The sequence below is a fragment of the Thermobia domestica genome, chromosome 6, assembly GCF_964235325.1.
Source record: "Thermobia domestica chromosome 6, izTheDome1.hap1.1, whole genome shotgun sequence".
Classification (NCBI taxonomy): domain Eukaryota; kingdom Metazoa; phylum Arthropoda; class Insecta; order Zygentoma; family Lepismatidae; genus Thermobia; species Thermobia domestica.
Window position 1 is genome coordinate 311,714,073 of NC_137459.1, and position 25,428 is coordinate 311,739,500.

Consider the following 25,428-nt stretch of genomic DNA (forward strand, 5'->3'; position numbering starts at 1 on the left):
AAAATTCGGCTACTATGAGCACCGTGAAAGCGAGTGTGAGCATTTTGAAACTACGTCTGAAGTTTCTGAAGGCAAATGTGATTATTTTGAAGATGAGCAAGAACCATTATGTAGGCAACTATGAGCCCTTTGTCCGCAAATATGAACGAAAAGTCGGCAGTTATGAGCGTTTTACGACAGCTGTGAGGCCTTGGTCGGCAATTATGAATGAAAAGTTGGCAAATATGAACGTTTTGACGGCTATTTAGGCCTTGGCCGGCAATTATGAACTAAAAGTCGGCCACTATGAGCACTTTTTCTTTAAATCTGAGCATTCTGACGGCTTGTGTGAGGAATCTGACGGCAACTGTGAGTCTTTTGACAGCAACCATGAACCATTTAACTTACACTCTCAGCAGTATGCTAGATATTATGAATGAAAAGTCGGCAACTATGAGCATCGTGGAAGCGAGAGTGAGCATTTTGAAAAAACGTGTTAACATTCTGAAGGCAACTGTGAGTATTTTGAAGATGAGCACGAACCATTATTTAGGCAACTATGAGCCCTTTGTCGGCAAATATGAAAGAAAAGTTGGCAACTATGACCGTTTTGGCGGAACCTGTGAGGCCTTGGTCGGCAATTATAAATGAAAAGTCGGCTACTATGAGCGTTTTGACGGCTACTGTGACGCCTTGGTCGGCAATTATGAACGAATGGTCGGCAACTATAAACACTTTTTCTTAAAATCTGAGCATTCTGACGGGTTGTGTGAGGAATCTGACGGCAACTGTGTCTTTTGACAGCAACCATGAACCATTTAACTTACACTTTCAGCAGTATGTTAGATATTATGAATGAAAATTCGGCTACTATGAGCACCGTGGAAGCGAGTGTGAGCATTTTGAAAGTACGTGTGAACATTCTGAAGGCAAATGTGAGTATCTTGAAGATGAGAACGAACCATTATGTAGGCAAATATGAGCAATTTTTCCGCAATTATGAACGAAAAGTATGCAGATATGAGCGTTTTGACGGCAGCTGTTAGACTTTGGTCGGCAATTATGAACGAATGGTCGGCCACTATGAGCACTTTTTCTTTAAGTCTGAGCATTCTCACGGCTTGTGTGAGGAATCTGACGGCAACAGTGAGCCTTTTGATAGCAACCATGAACCATTTATCTTACATTATAGCAGTATGTTAGATATTATGAATGAAAAGTCGGCAACTATGAGCATCGTGGAAGCAAATGTGAGCATTTTGAAAGTACGTGTGAACATTCTTAAGGCAACTGTGAGCATTTTGAAGATAAGCACGAACCATTATGTAGGCAACTATGAGCCCTTTGTCCGCAATTATGAACGAAAAGTCGGCAACTATGAGCGTTTTGACGGCACCTGTGAGGCCTTGGTCGGCAATTAAGAACGAATGGTCGGCAACTATGAGCACTTATTCTTTAAGTCTGAGCATTCTGACGGTTTGTGTGAGGAATCTGACGGCAACTGTGAGCCTTTTGACAGCAACCATGAACCATTTAACTTACGCTGTGCGTAGTAAGTTAGATATTATGAATGAAAATTCGGCAACTATGAGCACCGTGGAAGCGAGTGTGAGCATTTTGAAAGTACGTGTGAACATTCTGAAGGCAAATGTGAGTATCTTGAAGATGAGCAAGAACCATTATGTAGGCAACTATGAGCCCTTTGACCGCAAATATAAACGAAAAGTCGGCAGTTATGAGCGTTATACGGCACCTGTGAGGGCTTGCTCGGCAATTATGAATGAAAAGTCAGCAAATATGAACGTTTTGACGGCTATTGAGGCCTTGGCCGGCAATTATGAACGAAATGTCGGCAACTATGAGCACTTTTTCTTTAGATCTGAGCATTCTGACGGCTTGTGTGAGGAATCTGACGCAACTGTGAGTCTTTTGACAGCAACCATGAACCATTTAACTTACACTATCAGCATTTTGTTAGATATTATGAATGAAAAGTCGGCAACTATGAGCATCGTGGAAGCGAGTGTGAGCATTTTGAAACTACGTGTGAACATTCTGAACGCAACTGTGAGTATTTTGAAGATGAGCACGAACCATTAAGTAGGCAACTATGAGCACTTTGTCCGCAAATATGAACGAAAATCCGGCAATTATGAGAGTTTTAACGGCACCTGTGAGGCCTTGGTCGGCAATTATGAACGAATGGTCGGCAACTATGAGCACTTTTTCTTTAAATCTAAGCATTCTGACGGCTTGTGTGAGGAATCTGCAACCAACTGTGAGCCTTTTGACAGCAACCATGAACGATTTAGCTTACAATATCAGCAGTAAGTTAGATATTATGAATGAAAATTCGGCTACTATGAGCACCGTGAAAGCGAGTGTGAGCATTTTGAAACTACGTCTGAAGTTTCTGAAGGCAAATGTGATTATTTTGAAGATGAGCAAGAACCATTATGTAGGCAACTATGAGCCCTTTGTCCGCAAATATGAACGAAAATCCGGCAACTATGAGCGTTTTTACGGCACCTGTGGGGCCTTGGTCGGCAATTATGAATGAAAAGTCGGCAACTATGAGCGTTTTTACGTCACCTGTGAGGCCTTGGTCGGCAATTATGAACGAATGGTCGGCCACTATGAGCACATTTTCTTTAAATCTGAGCATTCTGACGGCTTGTGTGAGGAATCTGACGGCAACTGTGAATCTTTTGACAGCAACCATGAACCATTTAACTTACACTGTGCGTAGTAAGTTAGATATTATGAATGAAAAGTCGGCAACTATGAGCACCGTGGAAGCGAGTGTGAGCATTTTAAAAGTACGTCCGAACATTCTGAATGCAAGGGTGAGTATTTTGAAGATGAGCACGAACCATTATGTAGGCAACTATGAGCCCTTTGTCCGCAATTATGAACGAAAGTCGGCAACTATGAGCACTTTTTCTTTAAATCTGAGCATTCTGACGGCTTGTGTGAGGAATCTGACGGCAACTGTGAGTCTTTTAACAGCAACCATCAACCATTTAACTTACATTATAGCAGTATGTTAGATATTATGAATGAAAAGTCGGCAACTATGAGCATCGTGCAAGCGAGTATGAGCATTTTGAAAGTACGTGTGAACATTCTGAAGGCAAGGGTGAGTGTTTTGAGGATGAGCACGAACCATTATGAAGGCAACTATGAGCCCTTTGTCCGGAATTAGGAAAGAAAAGTCGGAAAGTAGGGGTGTTTGGCAGCACCTGTGAGGCCCTGGTCGGCAATTATGAACAAAAAATCGGCAAGTATGAGCGTTTTGACGGCTACTGTGAGTCCCTGGTCGGCAATTATGAACGAATGGTCGGCAACTATGAGCACTTTTTCTTTAAATCTGAGCATTCTGACGGCTTGTGTGAGGAATCTGACGGCAACTGTCAGCCTTTTGACAGCAACCATGAACCTTTTAACTTACACTGTGAGGAGTAAGTTAGATATTATGAATGAAAGTCGGCAACTATGAGCAACGTGGAAGCGAGTGTGAGCATTTTGAAAGTATGTCTGAACCTTCTGAAGGCAACTGTGAGTATTTTGAAGTTGAGAACGAACCATTATTTAGACAACTATTAGCCCTTTGTCCGCAATTATGAACGAAAAGTCGGCAACTATGAGCGTTTTGACGGCACCTGTGAGGCCTTGATCGGCAATTATGAACGAATGGTCGGCAACTATGAGCACTTTTGCTTTAAATCGGAGCATTCTGACTGTTTGTGTGAGGAATCTGACGGCAACTGTGAGCCTTTTGACATCAACCATGAACCATTTAACTTACACTGTGCGTAGTAAGTTAGATATTATGAATGAAAATTGGGCAACTATGAGCACCGTGGAAGCGAGTGTGAACATTTTGAAAGTACGTGTGGACATTCTGAAGGCAAATGTGAGTATCTTGAAGATGAGAACGAACCATTATGTAGGCAACTATGAGCCCTTTTTGCGGAATTATCAACGAAAAGTAGGCAAATATGAGCGTTTTGACGGCAGCTGTGAGACCTTGGTCGGCAATTATGAACGAATGGTCGGCCACTATGAGCACTTTTTCTTTAAATCTGAGCACTCTCACGGCTTGTGTGACGAATCTGACATCAACTGTGAGCTTTTTGACAGACACCATGAACCATTGAACTTACACTATCAGCACTAAGTTAGATATTATGAATGAAAAGTCGGCAGCTATGAGTACAGTGGAATCGAGTGAGAGCATTTTGAAAGTACCTGTGAACATTCTGAAGGCAACTGTGAGTATTTTGAAGATGAGCACGAACCATTATGTAGGCAACTATGACCCCTTTGTCCGCAAATATGAACTAAAATCCGGCAACTATGAGCGTTTTTACGGCACCTGTGAGACCTTGGTCGGCAATTATGAACGAATGGTCGGCCACTATGAGCACTTTTTCTTTAAATCTGAGCATTCTCACGGCTTGTGTGAGGAATCTGACATCAACTGTGAGCATTTTGACAGCAACCATGAACCATTGAACTTACACTATCAGCACTAAGTTAGATATTATGAATGAAAAGTCGGCTACTATGAGCAACGTGGAAGCGAGTGTGAGCATTTTGAAAGTACGTGTGAACATTCTGAAGGCTACTGTGAGTATTTTGAGGATGAGCACGAACCATTATGTAGGCAACTATGAGCCCTTTGTCCGCAATTAGGAACGAAAATTCGGCAACTGTGAGCGTTTTACGGCACCTGTGAGGACTTGGTCGGCAATTATGAATGAAAGTCGGATATTAAGCGTTTTGACGGCTACTGTGACGCCTTGGTCGGCAATTATGAACGAATGATCGGCAACAATGAGCACTTTTTCTTTAAATCTGTGCATTCCGACGGCTTGTGTGAGGAATCTGACGGCAACTGTGAGCCTTTTGACTGCAACCATGAACCATTTAACTTACACTATCAGCAGAATGTTAGATACTATGAATGAAAAGTCGGCAGCTATGAGCATCGTGGAAGCGAGTGAGCATTTTGAAAGTACGTGTGAACATTCTGAAGGCAAGGTTGAGTGTTTTGAGGATGAGCACGAACCATTATGAAGGCAAATATGAGCCCTTTGTCCGGAATTAGGAAAGAAAAATCGGCAAGTAGGAGTGTTTGGCAGCACCTGTGAGCCCCTGGTCGGCAATTATGAACGAAAATCGGCAAGTATGAGCGTTTTGACGGCTACTGTGAGTCGTTGGTCGGCAATTATGAACGAATGGTCGGCAACTATGAGCACTTTTTCTTTAAATCCGAGCATTCTCACGGCTTGTGTGAGGAATCTGACGGCAACTGTGAGCCTTTTGACAGAAACCATGAACCATTTAACTTACACTGTGCGTAGTAAGTTAGATATTATGAATGAAAATTCGGCAACTATGAGCACCGTGGAAGCGAGTGTGAGCATTTTGAAAGTACGTGTGAACATTCTGAAGGCAAATGTGAGTATCTTGAAGATGAGCAAGAACCATTATGTAGGCAACTATGAGCCCTTTGTCCGCAAATATGAACGAAAAGTCGGCAGTTATGAGCGTTATACGGCACCTGTGAGGGCTTGCTCGACAATTATGAATGAAAAGTCGGCAAATATGAACGTTTTGACGTCTATTGAGGCCTTGGCCGGCAATTATGAACGAAATGTCGGCAACTATGAGCACTTTTTCTTTAAATCTGAGCATTCTGACGGCTTGTGTGAGGAATCTGACGCAACTGTGAGTCTTTTGACAGCAACCATGAACCATTTAACTTACACTATCAGCAGTATGTTAGATATTATGAATGAAAGTCGGCAACTATGAGCATCGTGGAAGCGAGTGTGAGCATTTTGAAACTACGTGTGAACATTCTGAAGGCAACTGTGATTATTTTGAAGATGAGCAAGAACCATTATGTAGGCAACTATGAGCCCTTTGTCCGCAAATATGAACGAAAAGTCGGCAGTTATGAGCGTCTTACGGCACCTGTGAGACCTTGGTCGGCACTTATGAATGAAAAGTCGGCAAATATGAACGTTTTGACGGCTATTGTGGCCTTGACCGGCAATTATGAACGAAAAGTCGGCCACTATGAGAACTTTTTCTTTAAATCTGAGCATTCTGACGGCTTGTGTGAGGAATCTGACGGCAACTGTGAGTCTTTTGACAGCAACCATGAACCATTTAACTTACACTATCAGCATTTTGTTAGATATTATGAATGAAAGTCGGCAACTATGAGCATCGTGGAAGCGAGTGTGAGCATTTTGAAAGTACGTGTGAACATTCTGAACGCAACTGTGAGTATTTTGAAGATGAGCTCGAACCATTATGTAGCCAACTATGAGCCCTTTGTCCGCAAATATAACGAAAAGTCGGCAACTATGAGCGTTTTACGGCACCTGTGAAGCCTTGGTCGGCAATTATGAATGAAAGTCGGCAACTATGAACGTTTTGACGGCTACTGTGAGGCCTTGGTCGGCAATTATGTACGAATGGTCGGCAACTATGAGCACTTTTTCTTTAAATCTGAGCATTCTGACGGCTTGTGTGAGGAATCTGACGGCAACTGTGAGCCTTTTGACAGCAACCATGAACCTTTTAACTTACACTGTGAGTAGCAAGTTAGATATTATGAATGAAAGTCGGCAACTATCAGCACCGTGGAAGCGAGTGTGAGCATTTTGAAAGTATGTCTGAACATTCTGAAGGCAACTGTGAGTATTTTGAAGTTGAGAACGAACCATTATTTAGACAACTATGAGCCCTTTGTCCGCAATTATGAACGAAAAGTCGGCAATTATGAGCGTTTTGACGGCACCTGTGAGGCCTTGCTCAGCAACTATGAACGAAGGGTCGGCAACAATGAGCACTTTTTCTTTAAATCTGAGCATTCTGACGGCTTGTGTGAAGAATCTGACATCAACTGTGAGCCATTTGACAGCAACCATAAGCCATTGAACTTACACTATCAGCACTAAGTTAGATATTATGAATGAAAAGTCGGCAGCTATGAGCACCGTGGAATGGAGTATGAGCATATTGAAAGTACGTCTTAACATTCTGAAGGCAACTGTGAGTATTTTGAAGATGAGCACGAACCATTATGTAGGCAACTATGAGCCCTTTGTCCGCAATTAGGAACGAAAAGTCGGCAACTATGAGCGTTTTACGGCACCTGTGAAGCCTTGGTCGGCAATTATGAATGAAAGTCGGCAACTATGAACGTTTTGACGGCTACTGTGAGGCCTTGGTCGGCAATTATGTACGAATGGTCGGCAACTATGAGCACTTTTTCTTTAAATCTGAGCATTCTGACGGCTTGTGTGAGGAATCTGACGGCAAGTGTGAGCCTTTTCACAGCAAGTATGAACCATTTAACTTACAATATCAGCAGTAAGTAAGATATTCTGAATGAAAAGTCGGCAACTATGAGCACCGTGGAAGTGAGTGTGAGCATTTTGAAAGTACGTCTGAACATTCTGAAGGCAACTGTGAGTATTTTGAAGATGAGAACGAACCATTATGTATGCAACTATGAGCCCTTTGTTCGGAATTATGAAGGAAAATTCGGCAACTATGAGCGTTTTGACGGCACCTGTGAGGCCTTATTTTTTCAATTATGAACGAATGGTCGGAAACTATTAGCACTTTTTTTAAATCTGAGCATTCTGACGGCTTGTGTGAGGAATCGGACGGCAACTGTGAGTCTTTTGACAGCAACCATAAACCATTTATCTTACACTATCAGCAGTACGCTAGATATTATGAATGAAAAGTCGGCAACTAAGAGCAACGTGGAAGCGAGTGTGAGCATTTTGAAAGTACGTTTGAACATTCTGAAGGCAACTGTGAGTATTTTGAAGAGGAGCACGAACCATTATGTAGACAACTATGAGCCCTTTGTCCGCAATTAGTAACGAAATGTCGGCAACTATGAGCGTTTTGACGGCACCTGTGAGACCTTGGTCGGCAATTATGAACGAATGGTCGGCAACTATGAGCACTTTTTCTTTAAATCTGAGCATTCTGATGGCTTGTGTGAGGATTCTGACGGCAACTGTGAGTCTTTTGACAGCAACCATGAACCATTTAACGTACACTTTCAGCAGTATGTTTGATATTATGAATGAAAAGCCGGCAACTGTGAGCATCGTGGAAGCGAGTGTGAGCATTTTGAAAGTACGTATGAACATTCTGAAGGCAACTGTGAGGATTTTGAAGATGAGAACGAACCAGTATGTAGGCAACTATGAGCCCTTTGTCCGCCAATATGAAAGAAAAGTCTGCAATTATGAGCGTTTTGACGGCACCTTTTGGCCTTGGTCAGCAATTATGAACGAAAACTCGGCAACTATGAGCGTTTTGACGGCTACTGTGAGGTCTTGGTCGGCAATTATGAACGAATGGTCTGCAACTATGAGCACTTTTTCTTTAAATCTGAGCATTCTGACGGCTTGTGTGAGGAATCTGACGGCAACCGTGAGCCTTTTGATAGCAACCATGAACCATTTAACTTACACTATCAACAGTATTTTTGATACTATGAATGGAAAGTCGGATACTATGAGCGTCGTGGAAGCGAATGTGAGCATTTTGAAAGTATGTCTGAACATTCTGAAGGCAACTGTGAGGATTTTGAGAATGAGCACGAACCAATATGAGGCAAATATGAGCCCTTTGTTCGCAATTAGGAACGAAAATTCGGCAACTATGAGCGTTTTTACAGCACCTGTGAGGCCTTTGTCGGCAAATATGAATGAAAATTCGGCAACTATGAGCATTTTGACGGCTACTGTGAGGCCTTGGTCGGCAATTATGAACGAATGGTCGGCCACTATGAGGACATTTTCTTTAAATCTGAGCATTCTGACGGCTTGTGTGAGGAATCTGACGGCAATTGTGAGTCTTTTAACAGCAACCATGAACCATTTAACTTACACTATCAGCAGTATGTTAGATATTATGAATGAAAAGTCGGCAACTATGAGTATCGTGGAAGCGAGTGTGAGCATTTTGAAAGTGCGTGTGAACATTCTGAAGGCAAGTGTGAGTATTTTAAAGATGAGCACGAACCATTATGTAGGCAACTAAGAGCCCTTTGTCCGCAAATATGAAAGAAAAGTCGGCAATTGTGAGCGTTTTGACGGCACCTGTGAGGCCTTGGTCGGCAATTATGAATGAAAAGTCCGAAACTATGAGCGCTTTGACGGCTACAGTGATGCCTTCGTCGGCAATTATGAACGAATGGTCTTCAACTATGAGCAATTTTTCTTTAAATCTGAGCATTCTGACGGCTTGTGTGAGGAATCTGACGGCAACTGTGAGTCTTTTGACAGCAACAATGAACCATTTAACTTACACCATCAGCAGTATGTTAGAAATTGTTAATGAAAAGTCGGCAACTATGAGCAACGTGGAAGCGAGTGTGAGCATTTTGAAAGTACGTCTGAACATTCTGAAGGCAACTGTGAGTATTTTGAAGATGAGCACGAACCATTATGTAGGCAACTATGAGCCCTTTGTCCGCAATTATGAAGGAAAAGTCGGCAATTATGAGCGTGTTGACGGCACCTGTGAGGCCTTGGTCGGCAATTATGAACGAAAAGTCAGCAACAATGAGCACTTTTTGTTTAAATGTGAGCATTCTGACGGCTTGTGTGAGGAATCTGACGCCACTGTGAGCCTTTTGGCAGCAACCGCGAACCATCTAACTTACACTTTCAGCAGTAAGTTACATATTATGTATGAAAATTCGGTAACTATGAGCACCGTGGAATCGAGTGTGAGCAATTTGAAAGTACGTCTGAACATTCTGAAGGCAACTGTGAGGATTTTGAAGATGAGCACGAACCATTATGTAGGCAACTATGAGCTTTTTGTCCGGCTCTAGGACCGAAAAGTCGGCAACTATGAGCGTTTACGGCACCTGTGAAGCCTTGGTCGGCAATTATGAATGAAAAGTCGGCAACTATGAGCATTCTGACGGCTACTGTGACGCCTTGGTCGACAATTATGAACGAATGATCGGCAACAATGAGCACTTTTTGTTTATATCTGAGCATTCCGACGGCTTGTGTGAGGAATCTGACGGCAACTGTGAGCCTTTTGACTGCAACCATGAACCATTTAACTTACACTATCAGCAGAATGTTAGATACTATGAATGAAAAGTCGGCAACTATGAGCATCGTGGAAGCGAGTGTGAGCATTTTGAAAGTACGTTTGAACATTCTGAAGGCAACTTTGAGTACTTTGAAGATGAGCACGAACCATTATGTAGGCAAATATGAGCCCTTTGTCCGCATTTATGAACGAAAAGTCGGCAATTACGAGCGTTTTGACGGCACCTGTGAGGCCTAGGTCGGCAATTATGAATGAAAAGTCGGCAACTATGAGCGTTTTGACGGCTACTGTGATGCCTTGGTCGGCAATTATGAACGAATGGTCGGCAACTATGAGCAATTTTTCTTTAAATCTGAGCATTCTGACGGCTTGTGTGAGGAATCTGACATCAACTGTGAGTCTTTTGACAGCAACCATGAACCATTGAACTTACACTATCAGCATTAAGTTAGATATTATGAATTAAAGTCGGCAACTATGAGCATCGTGGAAGCGAGTGTGAGCATTTTTAAAGTACGTGTGAACATTCTGAACGCAACTGTAAGTATTTTCAAGATGAGCACGAATCATTATGTAGGCAACTATGAGCCTTTTGTCCGCAATTAGAAACGAAAAGTCGGCAACTATGAGCGTTTTACGGCAGCTGTGAGGCCTTGGTCGGCAATTATAAATGAAAAGTCGGCTACTATGAGCGTTTTGACGGCTACTCTGACGCCTTGGTCTGCAATTATGAACGAATGGTCGGCAACTATAAGCACTTTTTCTTAAAATCTGAGCATTCTGACGGGTTGTGTGAGGAATCTGACGGCAACTGTGAGTCTTTTGACATCAACCATGAACCATTTAACTTACACTTTCAGCAGTATGTTAGATATTATGAATGAAAATTCGGCTACTATGAGCACCGTGAAAGCGAGTGTGAGCATTTTGAAACTACGTCTGAAGTTTCTGAAGGCAAATGTGATTATTTTGAAGATGAGCAAGAACCATTATGTAGGCAACTATGAGCCCTTTGTTCGCAAATATGAACGAAAAGTCGGCAGTTATGAGCGTTTTACGACAGATGTAAGGCCTTGGTCGGCAATTATGAATGAAAGACGGCAACTATGAACGTTTTGACGGCTACTGTGAGGCCTTGGTCGGCAATTATGAACTAAAAGTCGGCCACTATGAGCACTTTTTCTTTAAATCTGAGCATTCTGACGGCTTGTGTGAGGAATCTGATGGCAACTGTGAGTCTTTTGACAGCAACCATGAACCATTTAACTTACACTCTCAGCAGTATGCTAGATATTATGAATGAAAAGTCGGCAACTATGAGCATCGTGGAAGCGAGAGTGAGCATTTTGAAAAAACGTGTGAACATTCTGAAGGCAACTGTGAGTATTTTCAAGATGAGCACGAACCATTATGTAGGCAACTATGAGCCCTTTGTCCGCAAATATGAAAGAAAAGTTGGCAACTATGATCGTTTTGGCGGAACCTGTGAGGCCTTGGTCGGCAATTATAAATGAAAAGTCGGCTACTATGAGCGTTTTGACGGCTACTGTGACGCCTTGGTCGGCAATTATGAACGAATGGTCGGCAACTATAAACACTTTTTCTTAAAATCTGAGCATTCTGACGGGTTGTGTGAGGAATATGACGGCAACTGTGTCTTTTGACAGCAACCATGAACCATTTAACTTACACTTTCAGCAGTATGTTAGATATTATGAATGAAAATTCGGCTACTATGAGCACCGTGGAAGCGAGTGTGAGCATTTTGAAAGTACGTGTGAACATTCTGAAGGCAAATGTGAGTATCTTGAAGATGAGAACGAACCATTATGTAGGCAAATATGAGCAATTTTTCCGCAATTATGAACGAAAAGTATGCAGATATGAGCGTTTTGACGGCAGCTGTTAGACCTTGGTCGGCAATTATGAACGAATGGTCGGCCACTATGAGCACTTATTCTTTAAGTCTGAGCATTCTGACGGCTTGTGTAAGGAATCTGACTGCCACTGTGAGCCTTTTGCCAGCAACCATGAACCATTTAACTTACACTATCAGCAGTAAGTTAGATATTATCGATGAAAATTCGGCAACTAAGAGCACCGTGGAATTTAGTGTGAGCAATTTAAAAGTACGTCTGAACATTCTGAAGGCAACTGTGAGTATTTTCAAGATGAGCACGAACCATTATGTAGGCAACTATGAGCCATTTGTCCGGAAATATGAACTAAAAACCGGCTACTATGAGCGTTTTGACGGCACCTGTGAGTCCTTGGTCGGCAATTATGAACGAATGGTCGGCAACTATGAGCACTTTTTCTTTAAAACTGAGCATTCTGACGGCTTGTGTGAGGAATCTGACGGCTACTGTGAGCCTTTTGACAGCAACCATTAACCATTTAACTTACAATATCAGCAGTAAGTTAGATATTATGAATGAAAAGTCGGCAACTATTAGCACCGTGGGAGCGAGTGTGAGCATTTTGAAAGTACGTCTGAACATTCTGACGGCAACTGTGAGTATTTTGAAGATGAGCACGAACCATTATGTAGGCAACTATGAGCGCTTTGTCCGGCAATATGAACGAAAAGTCGGCAATTATGTGCGATTTGACGGCACCTTTGAGGTCTTGGTCGGCAATTATGAACGAAAAGTCGGCAAATATGAGCATTTTGACGACTACTGAGAGGTCCTGTTCGGAAATTATGAACGAATGGTCGGCAACTATGAGCATTTTCTCTTTAAATATGAGCATTCTGACGTCTTGTGTGAGGAATCTGACGCCACTGTGAGCCTTTTGGCAGCAACCACGAACCATTTAACTTACACTATCCCCAGTAAGTTAGATATTAAGGATGAAAATTCGGCAAATATGAGCACCGTGGAATAGAGTGTGAGCAATTTGAAAGTACGTCTGAACATTCTGAAGGCAACTGTGAGTATTTTAAAGATGAGCACGAACCATTATGTAGGCAATTAATAGCCCTTTGTCCGCAATTATGAACGAAAAGTCGGCAATTATGAGCGTTTTGACAACAACCATGAACCATTTAACTTACACTATCAGCAGTATGTTAGATATAATGAACGAAAAGTCGGCAACAATGAGCAACGTGGAAGCGAGTATGAGCATTTTGAAAGTATGTCTGAACATTCTGAGGGCAACTGTGAGTATTTTGAAGATGAGCACGAATCATTATGTAGGAAACTATGAGCCCTTTGTCCGCAATTAGACACGAAAATTCGGCAACTATGAGCGTTGTTACGGCACCTGTGAGGCCTTGGTCGGTAATTATGAATGAAAAGTCGGCAACTATGAGCGTTTTGACGACTAGTGTGAGGCCTTGCTCGGCAATTATGAACGAATGGTGGGCAACTATGAGCAATTTTTCTTTAAATCTGAGCATTCTGACGGCTTGTGTGAGGAATCTGACGGCAACTGTGAGCCTTTTTACAGCAACCATGAACCATTGAACTTACACTATCAGCACTAAGTTAGATATTATGAATAAAAGTCGGCAACTATGAGCATCGTGAAAGCGAGTGTGAGCATTTTGAAAGTACGTGTGAACATTCTGAACGCAACTGTGATTATTTTGAAGATGAGCACGAAACATTATGTAGGCAACTATGAGCTTTTTATCCGCAAATATAAAGGAAAATCCGGCAACTATGAGCGTTTTAACGGCACCTGTGAGGCCTTGGTCGGCAATTATGAATGAAAAGTCCGCATCTATGAGCGTTGTGACGGCTACTGTGACGCCTTGCTCAGCAATTATGAACGAATGATCGGCAACAATGAGCATTTTTTCTTTAAATCTGAGCATTCCGACGGCTTGTGTGAGGAATCTGACGGCAACTGTAAGCCTTTTGACTGCAGCCATGAACCATTTAACTTACACTATCAGCAGAATGTTAGATACTATGAATGAAAAGTCGGCAACTATGAGCATCGTGGAAGCGAGTGAGCATTTTGAGAGTACGTGTGAACATTCTGAAGGCAACTGTGAGTATTTTGAGGATGAGCACGCACCATCATGTAGGCAACTATGAGCCATTTGTCCGCAAATATGAACGAAAATCCGGCAACTATAAGCGTTTTGACGGCACTTGTGAGGCCTTGGTCGGCAATTATGAACGAATAGTCGGCAACTATGAGCACTTTTTTCATTAAATCTGAGCATTCTGACGGCTTGTGTGAGGAATTTGACGGCAACTGTGAGTCTTTTGACAGCAACCATGAACCATTTAACTTACACTATCAGCAGTATGTTAGATATTATGAATGGAAAGTCGGCAACTAAGAGCAACGTGGAAGCGAGTGAACATTCTGAAGGCAACTGTGAGTATTTTGAAGATGAGCACGAACCATTATGTAGGCAACTATGAGCCCTTTGTCCGCAATTATGAACGAAAAGTCGGCAATTATGAGCGTTTTGACGGCATCTGTGAGGCCTTGGTCGGAAATTATGAATGAAAAGTCGGCAACTATGAGTGTTTTGACGGCTACTGTGATGCCTTGGTCGGCAATTATGAACGAATGGTGGGCAACTATGAGCAATTTTTCTTTAAATCTGAGCATTCTGACGGCTTGTGTGAGGAATCTGACGGCAACTGTGAGTCTTTTGACAGCAACCATGAACCATTTAACTTACGCTATCAGCAGTATGTTAGAAATTATTAATGAAAAGTCGGCAACTATGAGCAACGTGGAAGCGAGTGTGAGCATTTTGAAAGTACGTCTGAACATTCTGAAGGCAACTGTGAGGATTTTGAAGATGAGCACGAACCATTATGTAGGCAATTATGAGCCATTTTTCCGCAAATATGAACAAAAAGTCGGCAATTATGAGCGTTTTGACGGCACCTGTGAGGCCTTGGTCCGCAACTATGAGCACTTTTTCTTTAAATCTGAGCATTCTGACGGCTTGTGTGAGGAATCTGACATCAACTGTGAGCCTTTTGACAGCAACCATAAACCATTGAAGTTACACTATCAGCACTAAGTTAGATATTATGAATGAAAGTCGGCAACTATGAGCATCGTGGAAGCGAGTGTGAGCATTTTGAAAGTACGTGTGAACATTCTGAACGCAACTGTGAGTATTTTGAAGATGAGCACGAACCATTATGTAGGCAATTATGAGCCCTTTTTCCGCAAATATGAACAAAAAGTCGGCAATTATGAGCGTTTGGACGGCACCTGTGAGGCCTTGGTCCGCAATTGTGAACGAAAAGTCAGCAACTATGAGCACTTTTTCTTTAAATCTGAGCATTCTGACGGCTTGTGTGAGGAATCTGACATCAACTGTGAGCCTTTTGACAGCAACCATGAACCTTTCATCTTACACTATCAGCACTAAGTTAGATATTATGAATGAAAGTCGGCAACTATGAGCATCGTGGAAGCGAGTGTGAGCATTTTGAAAGTACGTGTGAACATTCTGAACGCAACTGTGAGTATTTTGAAGATGAGCACGAACCATTATGTAGGCAACTATGAGCCCTCTGTCCGCAAATATGAACGAAAATCCGGCAACTATGAGCGTCTTAACGGCACGTGTTAGGCCTTGGTCGGCAATTATGAACGATTGGTCTGCAACTATGAGCACTTTTTCTTTAAATGTGAGCATTCTGACGGCTTGTGTGAGGAATCTGACGCCACTGTGAGTCTTTTGGCAGCAACCACGAACCATTTAACTTACACTATCCCCAGTAAGTTACATATTATGAATGAAAACTCGGAACGATTAGCACCGAGGAAGCGAGTGTGAGCATTTTGAAAGTACGTCTGAACATTCAGAAGGCAACTGTGAGTATTTTGCAGATGAGCACGAACCATTATGTAGGGAATTAAGTGCCCTTTGTCCGCAATTATGAACGAAAATTCGGCAATTATGAGCGTTTTGACAGCAAACATGAACCATTTAACTTACACTATCAGCAGTATGTTAGATATTAAGAATGAAAAGTCGGCAACTATGAGCAACGTGGAAACGAGTGTGAGCATTTTGAAAGTATGACTGAATATTCTGAGGGCAACTCTGAGTATTTTGAAGATGAGCACGTATCATTATGTAGGCAACTATGAGCCCTTTGTCCGCAATTAGAAACGAAAAGCCGGCAACTATGAGCGTTTCACATCACTTGTGGGGCCTTGGTCGGCAATTACGTATGAAAGACGGCAACTATGAACGTTTGACGGCAACTGTGAGGCCTTGGTCGGCAATTATGAACGAATGATCAGCAACTATGAGCACTTTTTCTTTAAATCTGAGCATTCTGACGGCTTGTGTGAGTAATCTGACGGCAACTGTGAGTCTTTTGACAGCAACCATGAACCATTTAACTTACACTATCAGCAGTATCCTAGATATTATGAATGAAAAGTCGGCAACTATGAGCATCGTGGAAGCGAGAGTGAGCATTTTGAAAAACGTGTGAACATTCTGAAGGCAACTGTGAGTATTTTGAAGATGAGCACGAACCATTATGTAGGCAACTATGAGCCCTTTGTCCGCCAATATGAAAGAAAAGTCGGCAATTATGAGCGTTTTGACGGCACCTGTGAGGCCTTGGTCGGCAATTATGAATGAAAAGTCGGCAACTATGAGCGCTTTGACGGCTACAGTGATGCCTTCGTCGGCAATAATGAACGAATGGTCGGCAACTATGAGCAATTTTTCTTTAAATCTGAGCATTCTGACGGCTTGTGTGAGGAATCTGACGGCAACTGTGAGTCTTTTGACAGCAACCATGAACCATTTAACTTACACCATCAGCAGTATGTTAGAAATTATTAATGAAAAGTCGGCAACTATGAGCAACGTGGAAGCGAGTGTGAGCATTTTGAAAGTACGTCTGAACATTCTGAAGGCAACTGTGAGTATTTTGAAGATGAGCAAGAACCATTATGTAGGCAACTATGAGCCCTTTTTCCGCAAATATGAACAAAAAGTCGGCAATTATGAGCGTTTTGACTGCACCTGTGAGGCCTTGGTCCGCAATTATGAACGAAAAGTCAGCAACTATGAGCACTTTTTTTTTAAATCTGAGCATTCTGACGGCTTGTGTGAGGAATCTGACATCAACTGTGAGCCATTTGACAGCAACCATGAACCATTGAACTTACACTATCAGCACTAAGTTAGATATTATGAATGAAAGTCGGCAACAATGAGCATCGTGGAAGCGAGTGTGAGCATTTTGAAAGTACGTGTGAACATTCTGAACGCAACTGTGAGTATTTTGAAGATGAGCACGAACCATTATGTAGGCAATTATGAGCCCTTTTTCCGCAAATATGAACAAAAAGTCGGATATTATGAGCGTTTTGACGGCACCTGTGAGGCCTTGGTCCGCAATTATGAACGAAAAGTCAGCAACTTTGAGCACTTTTTCTTTAAATCTGAGCATTCTCACGGCTTGTGTGAGGAATCTGACATCACCTGTGAGCCTTTTGACAGCAACCATGAACCTTTGAACTTACACTATCAGCACTAAGTTAGATATTATGAATGAAAAGTCGGCTACTATGAGCAACGTGGAAGCGAGTGTGAGCATTTTGAAAGTACGTGTGAACATTCTGAAGGCTACTGTGAGTATTTTGAGGATGAGCACGAACCATTATGTAGGCAACTATGAGCCCTTTGTCCGCAAATATGAACGAAAATCCGGCAACTATGAGCGTTTTAACGGCACGTGTTAGGCCTTGGTCGGCAATTATGAACGATTGGTCAGCAACTATGAGCACTTTTTCTTTAAATGTGAGCATTCTGACGAATTGTGTGAGGAATCTGACGGCACTGTGAGTCTTTTGGCAGCAACCACGAACCATTTAACTTACACTATCCCCAGTAAGTTACATATTATGAATGAAAACTCGGAACGATTAGCACCGAGGAAGCGAGTGTGAGCATTTTGAAAGTACGTCTGAACTTTCCGAAGGCAACTGTGAGTATTTTGCAGATGAGCACGAACCACTATGTAGGGAATTAAGTGCCCTTTGTCCGCAATTATGAACGAAAATTCGGCAATTATGAGCGTTTTGACAGCAACCATGAACCATTTAACTTACACTATCAGCAGTATGTTAGATATTATGAATGAAAAGTCGGCAACAATGAGCAACGTGGAAACGTGTGTGAGGATTTTGAAAGTATGACTGAACATTATGAGGGCAACTGTAGGTATTTTGAAGATGAGCACGAATCATTATGTAGGCAACTATGAGCCCTTTGTCCGCAATTAGAAACGAAAAGTCGGCAACTATGAGCGTTTCACGGCACCTGTGAGGCCTTGGTCGGCAATTACGAATGAAAGACGGCAAATATGAACGTTTGACGGCTACTGTGAGGCCTTGGTCGGCAATTATGAACGAATGATCAGCAACTATGAGCACTTTTTCTTTAAATCTGAGCATTCTGACGGCTTGTGTGAGTAATCTGACGGCAACTGTGAGTCTTTTGACAGCAACCATGAACCATTTAACTTACAATATTAGCAGTATGCTAGATATTACGAATGAAAAGTCGGCAACTATGAGCATCGTGGAAGCGAGAGTGAGCATTTTGAAAAACGTGTGAACATTCTGAAGGCAACTGTGAGTATTTTGAAGATGAGCACGAACCATTATGTAGGCAACTATGAGCCCTTTGTCCGCAAATATGAAAGAAAAGTTGGTAATTATGAGCGTTTTGACGGCACCTGTGAGGCCTTGGTCGGCAATTATGAATGAAAAGTCGGCAACTATGAGCGCTTTGACGGCTACAGTGATGCCTTCGTCGGGAATTATGAACGAACGGTCGGCAACTATGAGCCATTTTTCTTTAAATCTGAGCATTCTGACGGCTTGTGTGAGGAATCTGACGGCAACTGTGAGTATTTTGACAGCAACTATGAACCATTTAACTTACACCATCAGCAGTATGTTAGAAATTATTAATGAAAAGTCGGCAACTATGAGCATCGTGGAAGCGAGAGTGAGCATTTTGAAAAACGTCTGAGCATTCTGAAGGCAACTGTGAGTATTTTGAAGATGAGCAAGAACCATTATGTAGGCAACTATGAGCCCTTTTTCCGCAAATATGAACAAAAAGTCGGCAATTATGAGCGTTTTGACGGCACCTGTGAGGCCTAGGTCCGCAATTATGAACGAAAAGTCAGCAACTATGAGCACTTTTTCTTTAAATCTGAGCATTCTGACGGCTTGTGTGAGGAATCTGACATCAACTGTGAGCCTTTTGACAGCAACCATGAACCATTTAACTTACACTATCAGCACTAAGTTAGATATTATGAATGAAAGTCGGCAACTATGAGCATCGTGGAAGCGAGTGTGAGCATTTTGAAAGTACGTGTGAACATTCTGAACGCAACTGTGAGTATTTTGAAGATGAGCACGAACCATTATGTAGGCAATTATGAGCCCTTTTTCCGCCAATATGAACAAAAAGTCGACAGTTATGAGCGTTTTGACGGCACCTGTGAGACCTTGGTCGGCAATTATGAATGAAAAGTCAGAACTATGAGCGTTTTGACGGCTACTGTGATGCCTTGGTCAGAAATTATGAACGAATGGTCGGCAACTATGAGCACTTTTTCTTTAAATCTGAGCATTCTGACGGCTTGTGTGAGGAATCTGACGGCAACTGTGAGTCTTTTCACAGCAACCATGAACCATTTAACTTACACTTTGAGCAGTATGTTAGATATTATGAATGAAAAGTCGGCAACTGTGAGCATCGTGGAAGCGAGTGTGAGCATTTTGAAAGTACGTATGAACATTCTGAAGGCAACTGTGAGTATTTTGAAGATGAGAACGAACCATTATGTAGGCAACTATGAGCCCTTTGTCCGCCAATATGAACGAAAAGTCTGCAATTATGAGCGGTTTGACGGCACCTTTTGGCCTTGGTCGGCAATTATGAACGAAAAGTCGGCAACTATGAGCGTTTTGACGGCTACTGAGAGGTCCTGTTCGGAAATTATGAACGAATGGTCGGCAACTATGAGCACTTTTTCTTTAAATGTGAGAATTTTAACTGCTTGGGTGAGGAATCTGACGGCAACTGTGTCTTTTGACAGCAACCATAAAGCACTTATCTTACACTATCAGCAGTATGTTAGATATTATGAATGAAAATTCGGCAACTATGAGCACCGTGGAATCGAGTGTGAGCAATTTGAAAGTACGTCTGAACATTCTGAAGGCAAATGTGAGTATTTTGAAGATGAGAACGAACCATTATGTAGGCAACTATGAGCCCTTTGTCCGCCAATATGAACGAAAAGTCTGCAATTATGAGCGGTTTGACGGCACCTTTTGGCCTTGGTCGGCAATTATGAACGAAAAGTCGGCAACTATGAGCGTTTTGACGGCTACTGAGAGGTCCTGTTCGGAAATTATGAACGAATGGTCGGCAACGATGAGCACTTTTTCTTTAAATCTGAGCATTCTGACGGCTTGTGTGAGGAATGTGACAGCAGATGTGAGCCTTTTGACAGCAACCATGAACCATTTAACTTACACTACCAGCAGAATGTTAGATATTATGAATGGAAAGTTGGCAACTATGAGCATCGTGGAAGCGAGTGTGAGCATTTTGAAAGTACGTGTGAACATTCTGAAGGCAACTGTGATTATTTTGAAGATGAGCCAGAACCATTATGTAGTCAACTATGAGCCCTTTGTCCGCAAATATGAACGAAAATCCGGCAACTATGAGCGTTTTTACGGCACCTGTGAGGCCTTGGTCGGCAATTATGAATGAAAAGTCGGCAACCATGAGCGTTTTGACGGCTACTGAGAGGTCCTGTTCGGAAATTATGAACGAATGGTCGGCAACTATGAGCACTTTTTATTTAAATGTGAGCATTCTGACTGCTTGGGTGAGGAATCTGACGGCAACTGTGTCTTTTGACAGCAACCATAAACCATTTATCTTACACTATCAGCAGTATGTTAGATATTATGAATGAAAAGTCGGCAACTATGAGCATCGTGGAAGCGAGTGTGTGCATTTTGAAAGTACGTGTGAACATTCTGAAGGCAACTGTGAGTATTTTGAGGATGAGCACGCACCATTATGTAGGCAACTATGAGCCCTTTGTCCGCAAACATGAACGAAAATCCGGCAACTATGAGCGTTTTGACGGCACCTGTGAGGCCTTGGTCGGCAATTATGAATGAAAAGTCAGCAACAATGAGCACTTTTTCTTTAAATGTGAGAATTCTGACGGCTTGTGTGAGGAATCTGACGGCAACTGTGAGCCTTTTGACAGCAACCATTAACCATTTAACTTACACTATCAGCACTAAGTTAGATATTATGAATGAAAAGTCGGCAACTATTAGCACCGTGGGAGCGAGTGTGAGCATTTTGAAAGTACGTCTGAACATTCTGACGGCAACTGTGAGTATTTTGAAGATGAGCACGAACCATTATGTAGGCAACTATGAGCGCTTTGTCCGGCAATATGAACGAAAAGTCGGCAATTATGTGCGATTTGACCGCACCTTTGAGGTCTTGGTCGGCAATTATGAACGAAAAGTCGGCAAATATGAGCGTTTTGACGGCTACTGAGAGGTCCTGTTCGGAAATTATGAACGAATGGTCGGCAACTATGAGCATTTTCTCTTTAAATATGAGCATTCTGACGGCTTGTGTGAGGAATCTGACGCCACTGTGAGCCTTTTGGCAGCAACCACGAACCATTTAACTTACACTATCCCCAGTAAGTTAGATATTAAGGATGAAAATTCGGCAAATATGAGCACCGTGGAATAGAGTGTGAGCAATTTGAAAGTACGTCTGAACATTCTGAAGGCAACTGTGAGTATTTTGAAGATGAGCACGAACCATTATGTATGCAATTAATAGCCCTTTGTCCGCAATTATGAACGAAAAGTCGGCAATTATGAGCGTTTTGACAACAACCATGAACCATTTAACTTACACTATCAGCAGTATGTTAGATATAATGAATGAAAAGTCGGCAACAATGAGCAACGTGGAAGCGAGTATGAGCATTTTGAAAGTATGTCTGAACATTCTGAGGGCAACTGTGAGTATTTTGAAGATGAGCACGAATCATTATGTAGGAAACTATGAGCCCTTTGTCCGCAATTAGACACGAAAATTCGGCAACTATGAGCGTTGTTACGGCACCTGTGAGACCTTGGTCGGTAATTATGAATGAAAAGTCGGCAACTATGAGCGTTTTGACGGCTAGTGTGAGGCCTTGCTCGGCAATTATGAACGAATGGTCGGCCACTATGAGCATATCTATATATATAAAAGAGAACGCACAAAATCCTTTGTCCGCTCATCACGCTAATACGGCTGAACCGATTTCTTTCATTTTTGGGGGGTTGTTAGGATTTGGACCCTAGATGGTTTTTATCATATCACTTTAATTTTCAATTACCAGTGTCTTGAGATAATTGACCAATCAGGTGTCAATACGTAAAAAAATCCTTTGTCCGCTCATCACGCTAATACGGCTGAACCGATTTCTTTCATTTTTCTGAGGTTGTTAGGATGTGGACCCTAGATGGTTTTTATCATATCACTTTAATTTTCAATTACCAGTGTCTTGAGATAATTGACCATTCAGGTGTCCATACGTACAAATCCTTTGTTATTAGTTCATCATAGGTATAAAAATAAACGTATTTATATGCAACCCGCATGACCCTGTGACTCGGCGGGTTAACATAACTGACAGGCGCTATAAATCACTTGAAAGCGAAAAAGTAAAAATTATCTAAGTAACAAAGGTTATTGCGTTCCGGGATGACCGCAGCGAAGCGGGGCGGGTTGGGGTGACCGCAGCGAAGCGGGGCGGGTTAACATAAATGACAGGCGCTATAATGTTAACATTTACTGCGATCTACTATGGTTTTTATCATATCACTTGAAAGCGAAAAAGTAAAAATTATCTAATTAACAAGGTTTATTGCGTTCCGGGGTGACCCCAGCGAAGCGGGGTGAACGCTGCTAGTTTTCTTTAAATCTGAACATTCTGACGGCTTGTATGAGGAATCTGACGGCAACTGTGAGTCTTTTGACAGCAACCATGAACCATTTAACTTACACTATCAGCAGTATGCTAGATATTATGAATGAAAAGTCGGCAACTATGAGCATCGTGGAAGCGAGTGTGAGCATTTTGAAAGTACGTGTGAACATTCTGAATGCAACTGTGAGTATTTTGAAGATGAGCACGAACCATTATGTAGGCAACTATGAGCCCTTTGTCCGCAAAAATGAAGGAAAAGTTTGCAATTATGACCGTTTTGGCGGAACCTGTGAGGCCTTGGTCGGCAATTATGAACCAATGGTCGGCAACTATGAGCACTTTTTGTTTAAATCTGAGCATTCTGACGGCTTGTGTGAAGAATCTGAAAGCAACTGTGTCCTTTGACAGCAACCATAAACCATTTATCTTACACTATCAGCAGTATGTTAGATATTATGAATGAAAAGTCGGCAAATATGAGCATCGTGGAAGCGAGTGTGTGCATTTTGAAAGTACGTGTGAACATTCTGAAGGCAACTGTGAGTATTTTGAAGATGAGCACGCACCATTATGTAGGCAACTATGAGCCCTTTGTCCGCAAACATGAACGAAAATCCGGCAACTATGAGCGTTTTGACGGCACTTGTGAGGCCTTGGTCGGCAATTATGAACAAATAGTCGGCAACTATGAGCACTTTTTTCTTTATATCTGAGCATTCTCACGGCTTGTGTGAGGAATCTGACGGCAACTGTGAGTCTTTTGACAACAACCATGAACTATTTAACTTACACTATCAGCAGTATGTTAGATATTATGAATGGAAAGTCGGCAACTAAAAGCAACGTGGAAGCGAGTGTGAGCATTTTCAAAGTACGTTTGAACATTCTGAAGGCAACTGTGAGTATCTCGAAGATGAGCACGAACCATTATGTGGGCAACTATGAGCCCTTTGTCCGCAATTAGTAACGAAAGTCGGCAACTATGAGCGTTTTGACGGCACCTGTGAGGCCTAGGTCGGCAATTATGAATGAAAAGTCAGCAACAATGAGCACTATTTCTTTAAATGTGAGCATTCTGACGGCTTGTGTAAGGAATCTGACTGCCACTGTGACCCTTTTGGCAGCAACCATGAACCATTTAACTTACACTATCAGCAGTAAGTTAGATATTATCGATGAAAATTCGGCAACTATGAGCACCGTGGAATTGAGTGTGAGCAATTTGAAAGTACGTCTGAACATTCTGAAGGCAACTGTGAGTATTTTGAAGATGAGCACGAACCATTATATAGGCAATTATGAGCCCTTTGTCCGCAATTATGAACAAAAAGCCGTCAATTATGAGCGTTTTGACGGCACCTGTGAGGCCTTGGTCCGCAATTATGAACGAAAAGTCAGCAACTATGAGCACGTTTTCTTTAAATCTGAGCATTCTGACGCCTTGTGTGAGGAATCTGACAGCAAATGTGAGCCTTTTGACAGCAACCATGAACCATTTAACTTACACTATCAGCAGTATGTTAGATATTATGAACGAATAGTCGGAAACTATGAGCATCATGAAAGCGAGTGTGAGCACTTTGAAAGCACGCTTGAACATTGTGACGCCAAAAGCGAGTATTTTGAAGATAAACATTAAAAATTTTGTTTTCAATTGTTAGCTCTATATTCGCTATTATGAACGAAAAGTCGAATACTATGAGCGTTTTGACGGCAACTGTGAGCATTGGGTCGGCAATTATGAACAAAAAAGTCGGCATTTAACTTACACTATCAGCAGTATGTTAGATATTATGAATGAAAAGTAGGCAACTATGAGCATCATGGAAGCGAGTGTGAGCATTTCGAAAGTACGTGTGAACATTCTGAAGGCAACTGTGAGTATTTTGGAGATTAGCACGAAGCATTATGTAGGCAACTATCAGCCTTTTGTGCGCAAATATGAACGTAAAGTCGGCAACTATGAGAGTTTTGGCCTCACCTGTGAGGACTTGGTCGGCAATTATGAACGAATGGTCGGCAGCTATGAACACTCTTTCATAAATCTGAGCATTCTGACGACTTGTGAGAGGAATCTGACGGCAACTGTGAGCCTTTTGACAGCAACCATGAACCATTTAACTTACACTATCAGCAGTATGTTAGATATTATGAATGAAAAGTCGGCAACTATGAGCATCGTGAAAGCCAGTGTGAGCATTTTGAATGTACGTGTGAACATTCTGAAGGCAACTGTGAGTATTTTGAAGATGAGTACGAAATATTATGTAGACAACTATGAGCCCTTTGTCCGCAATTATGA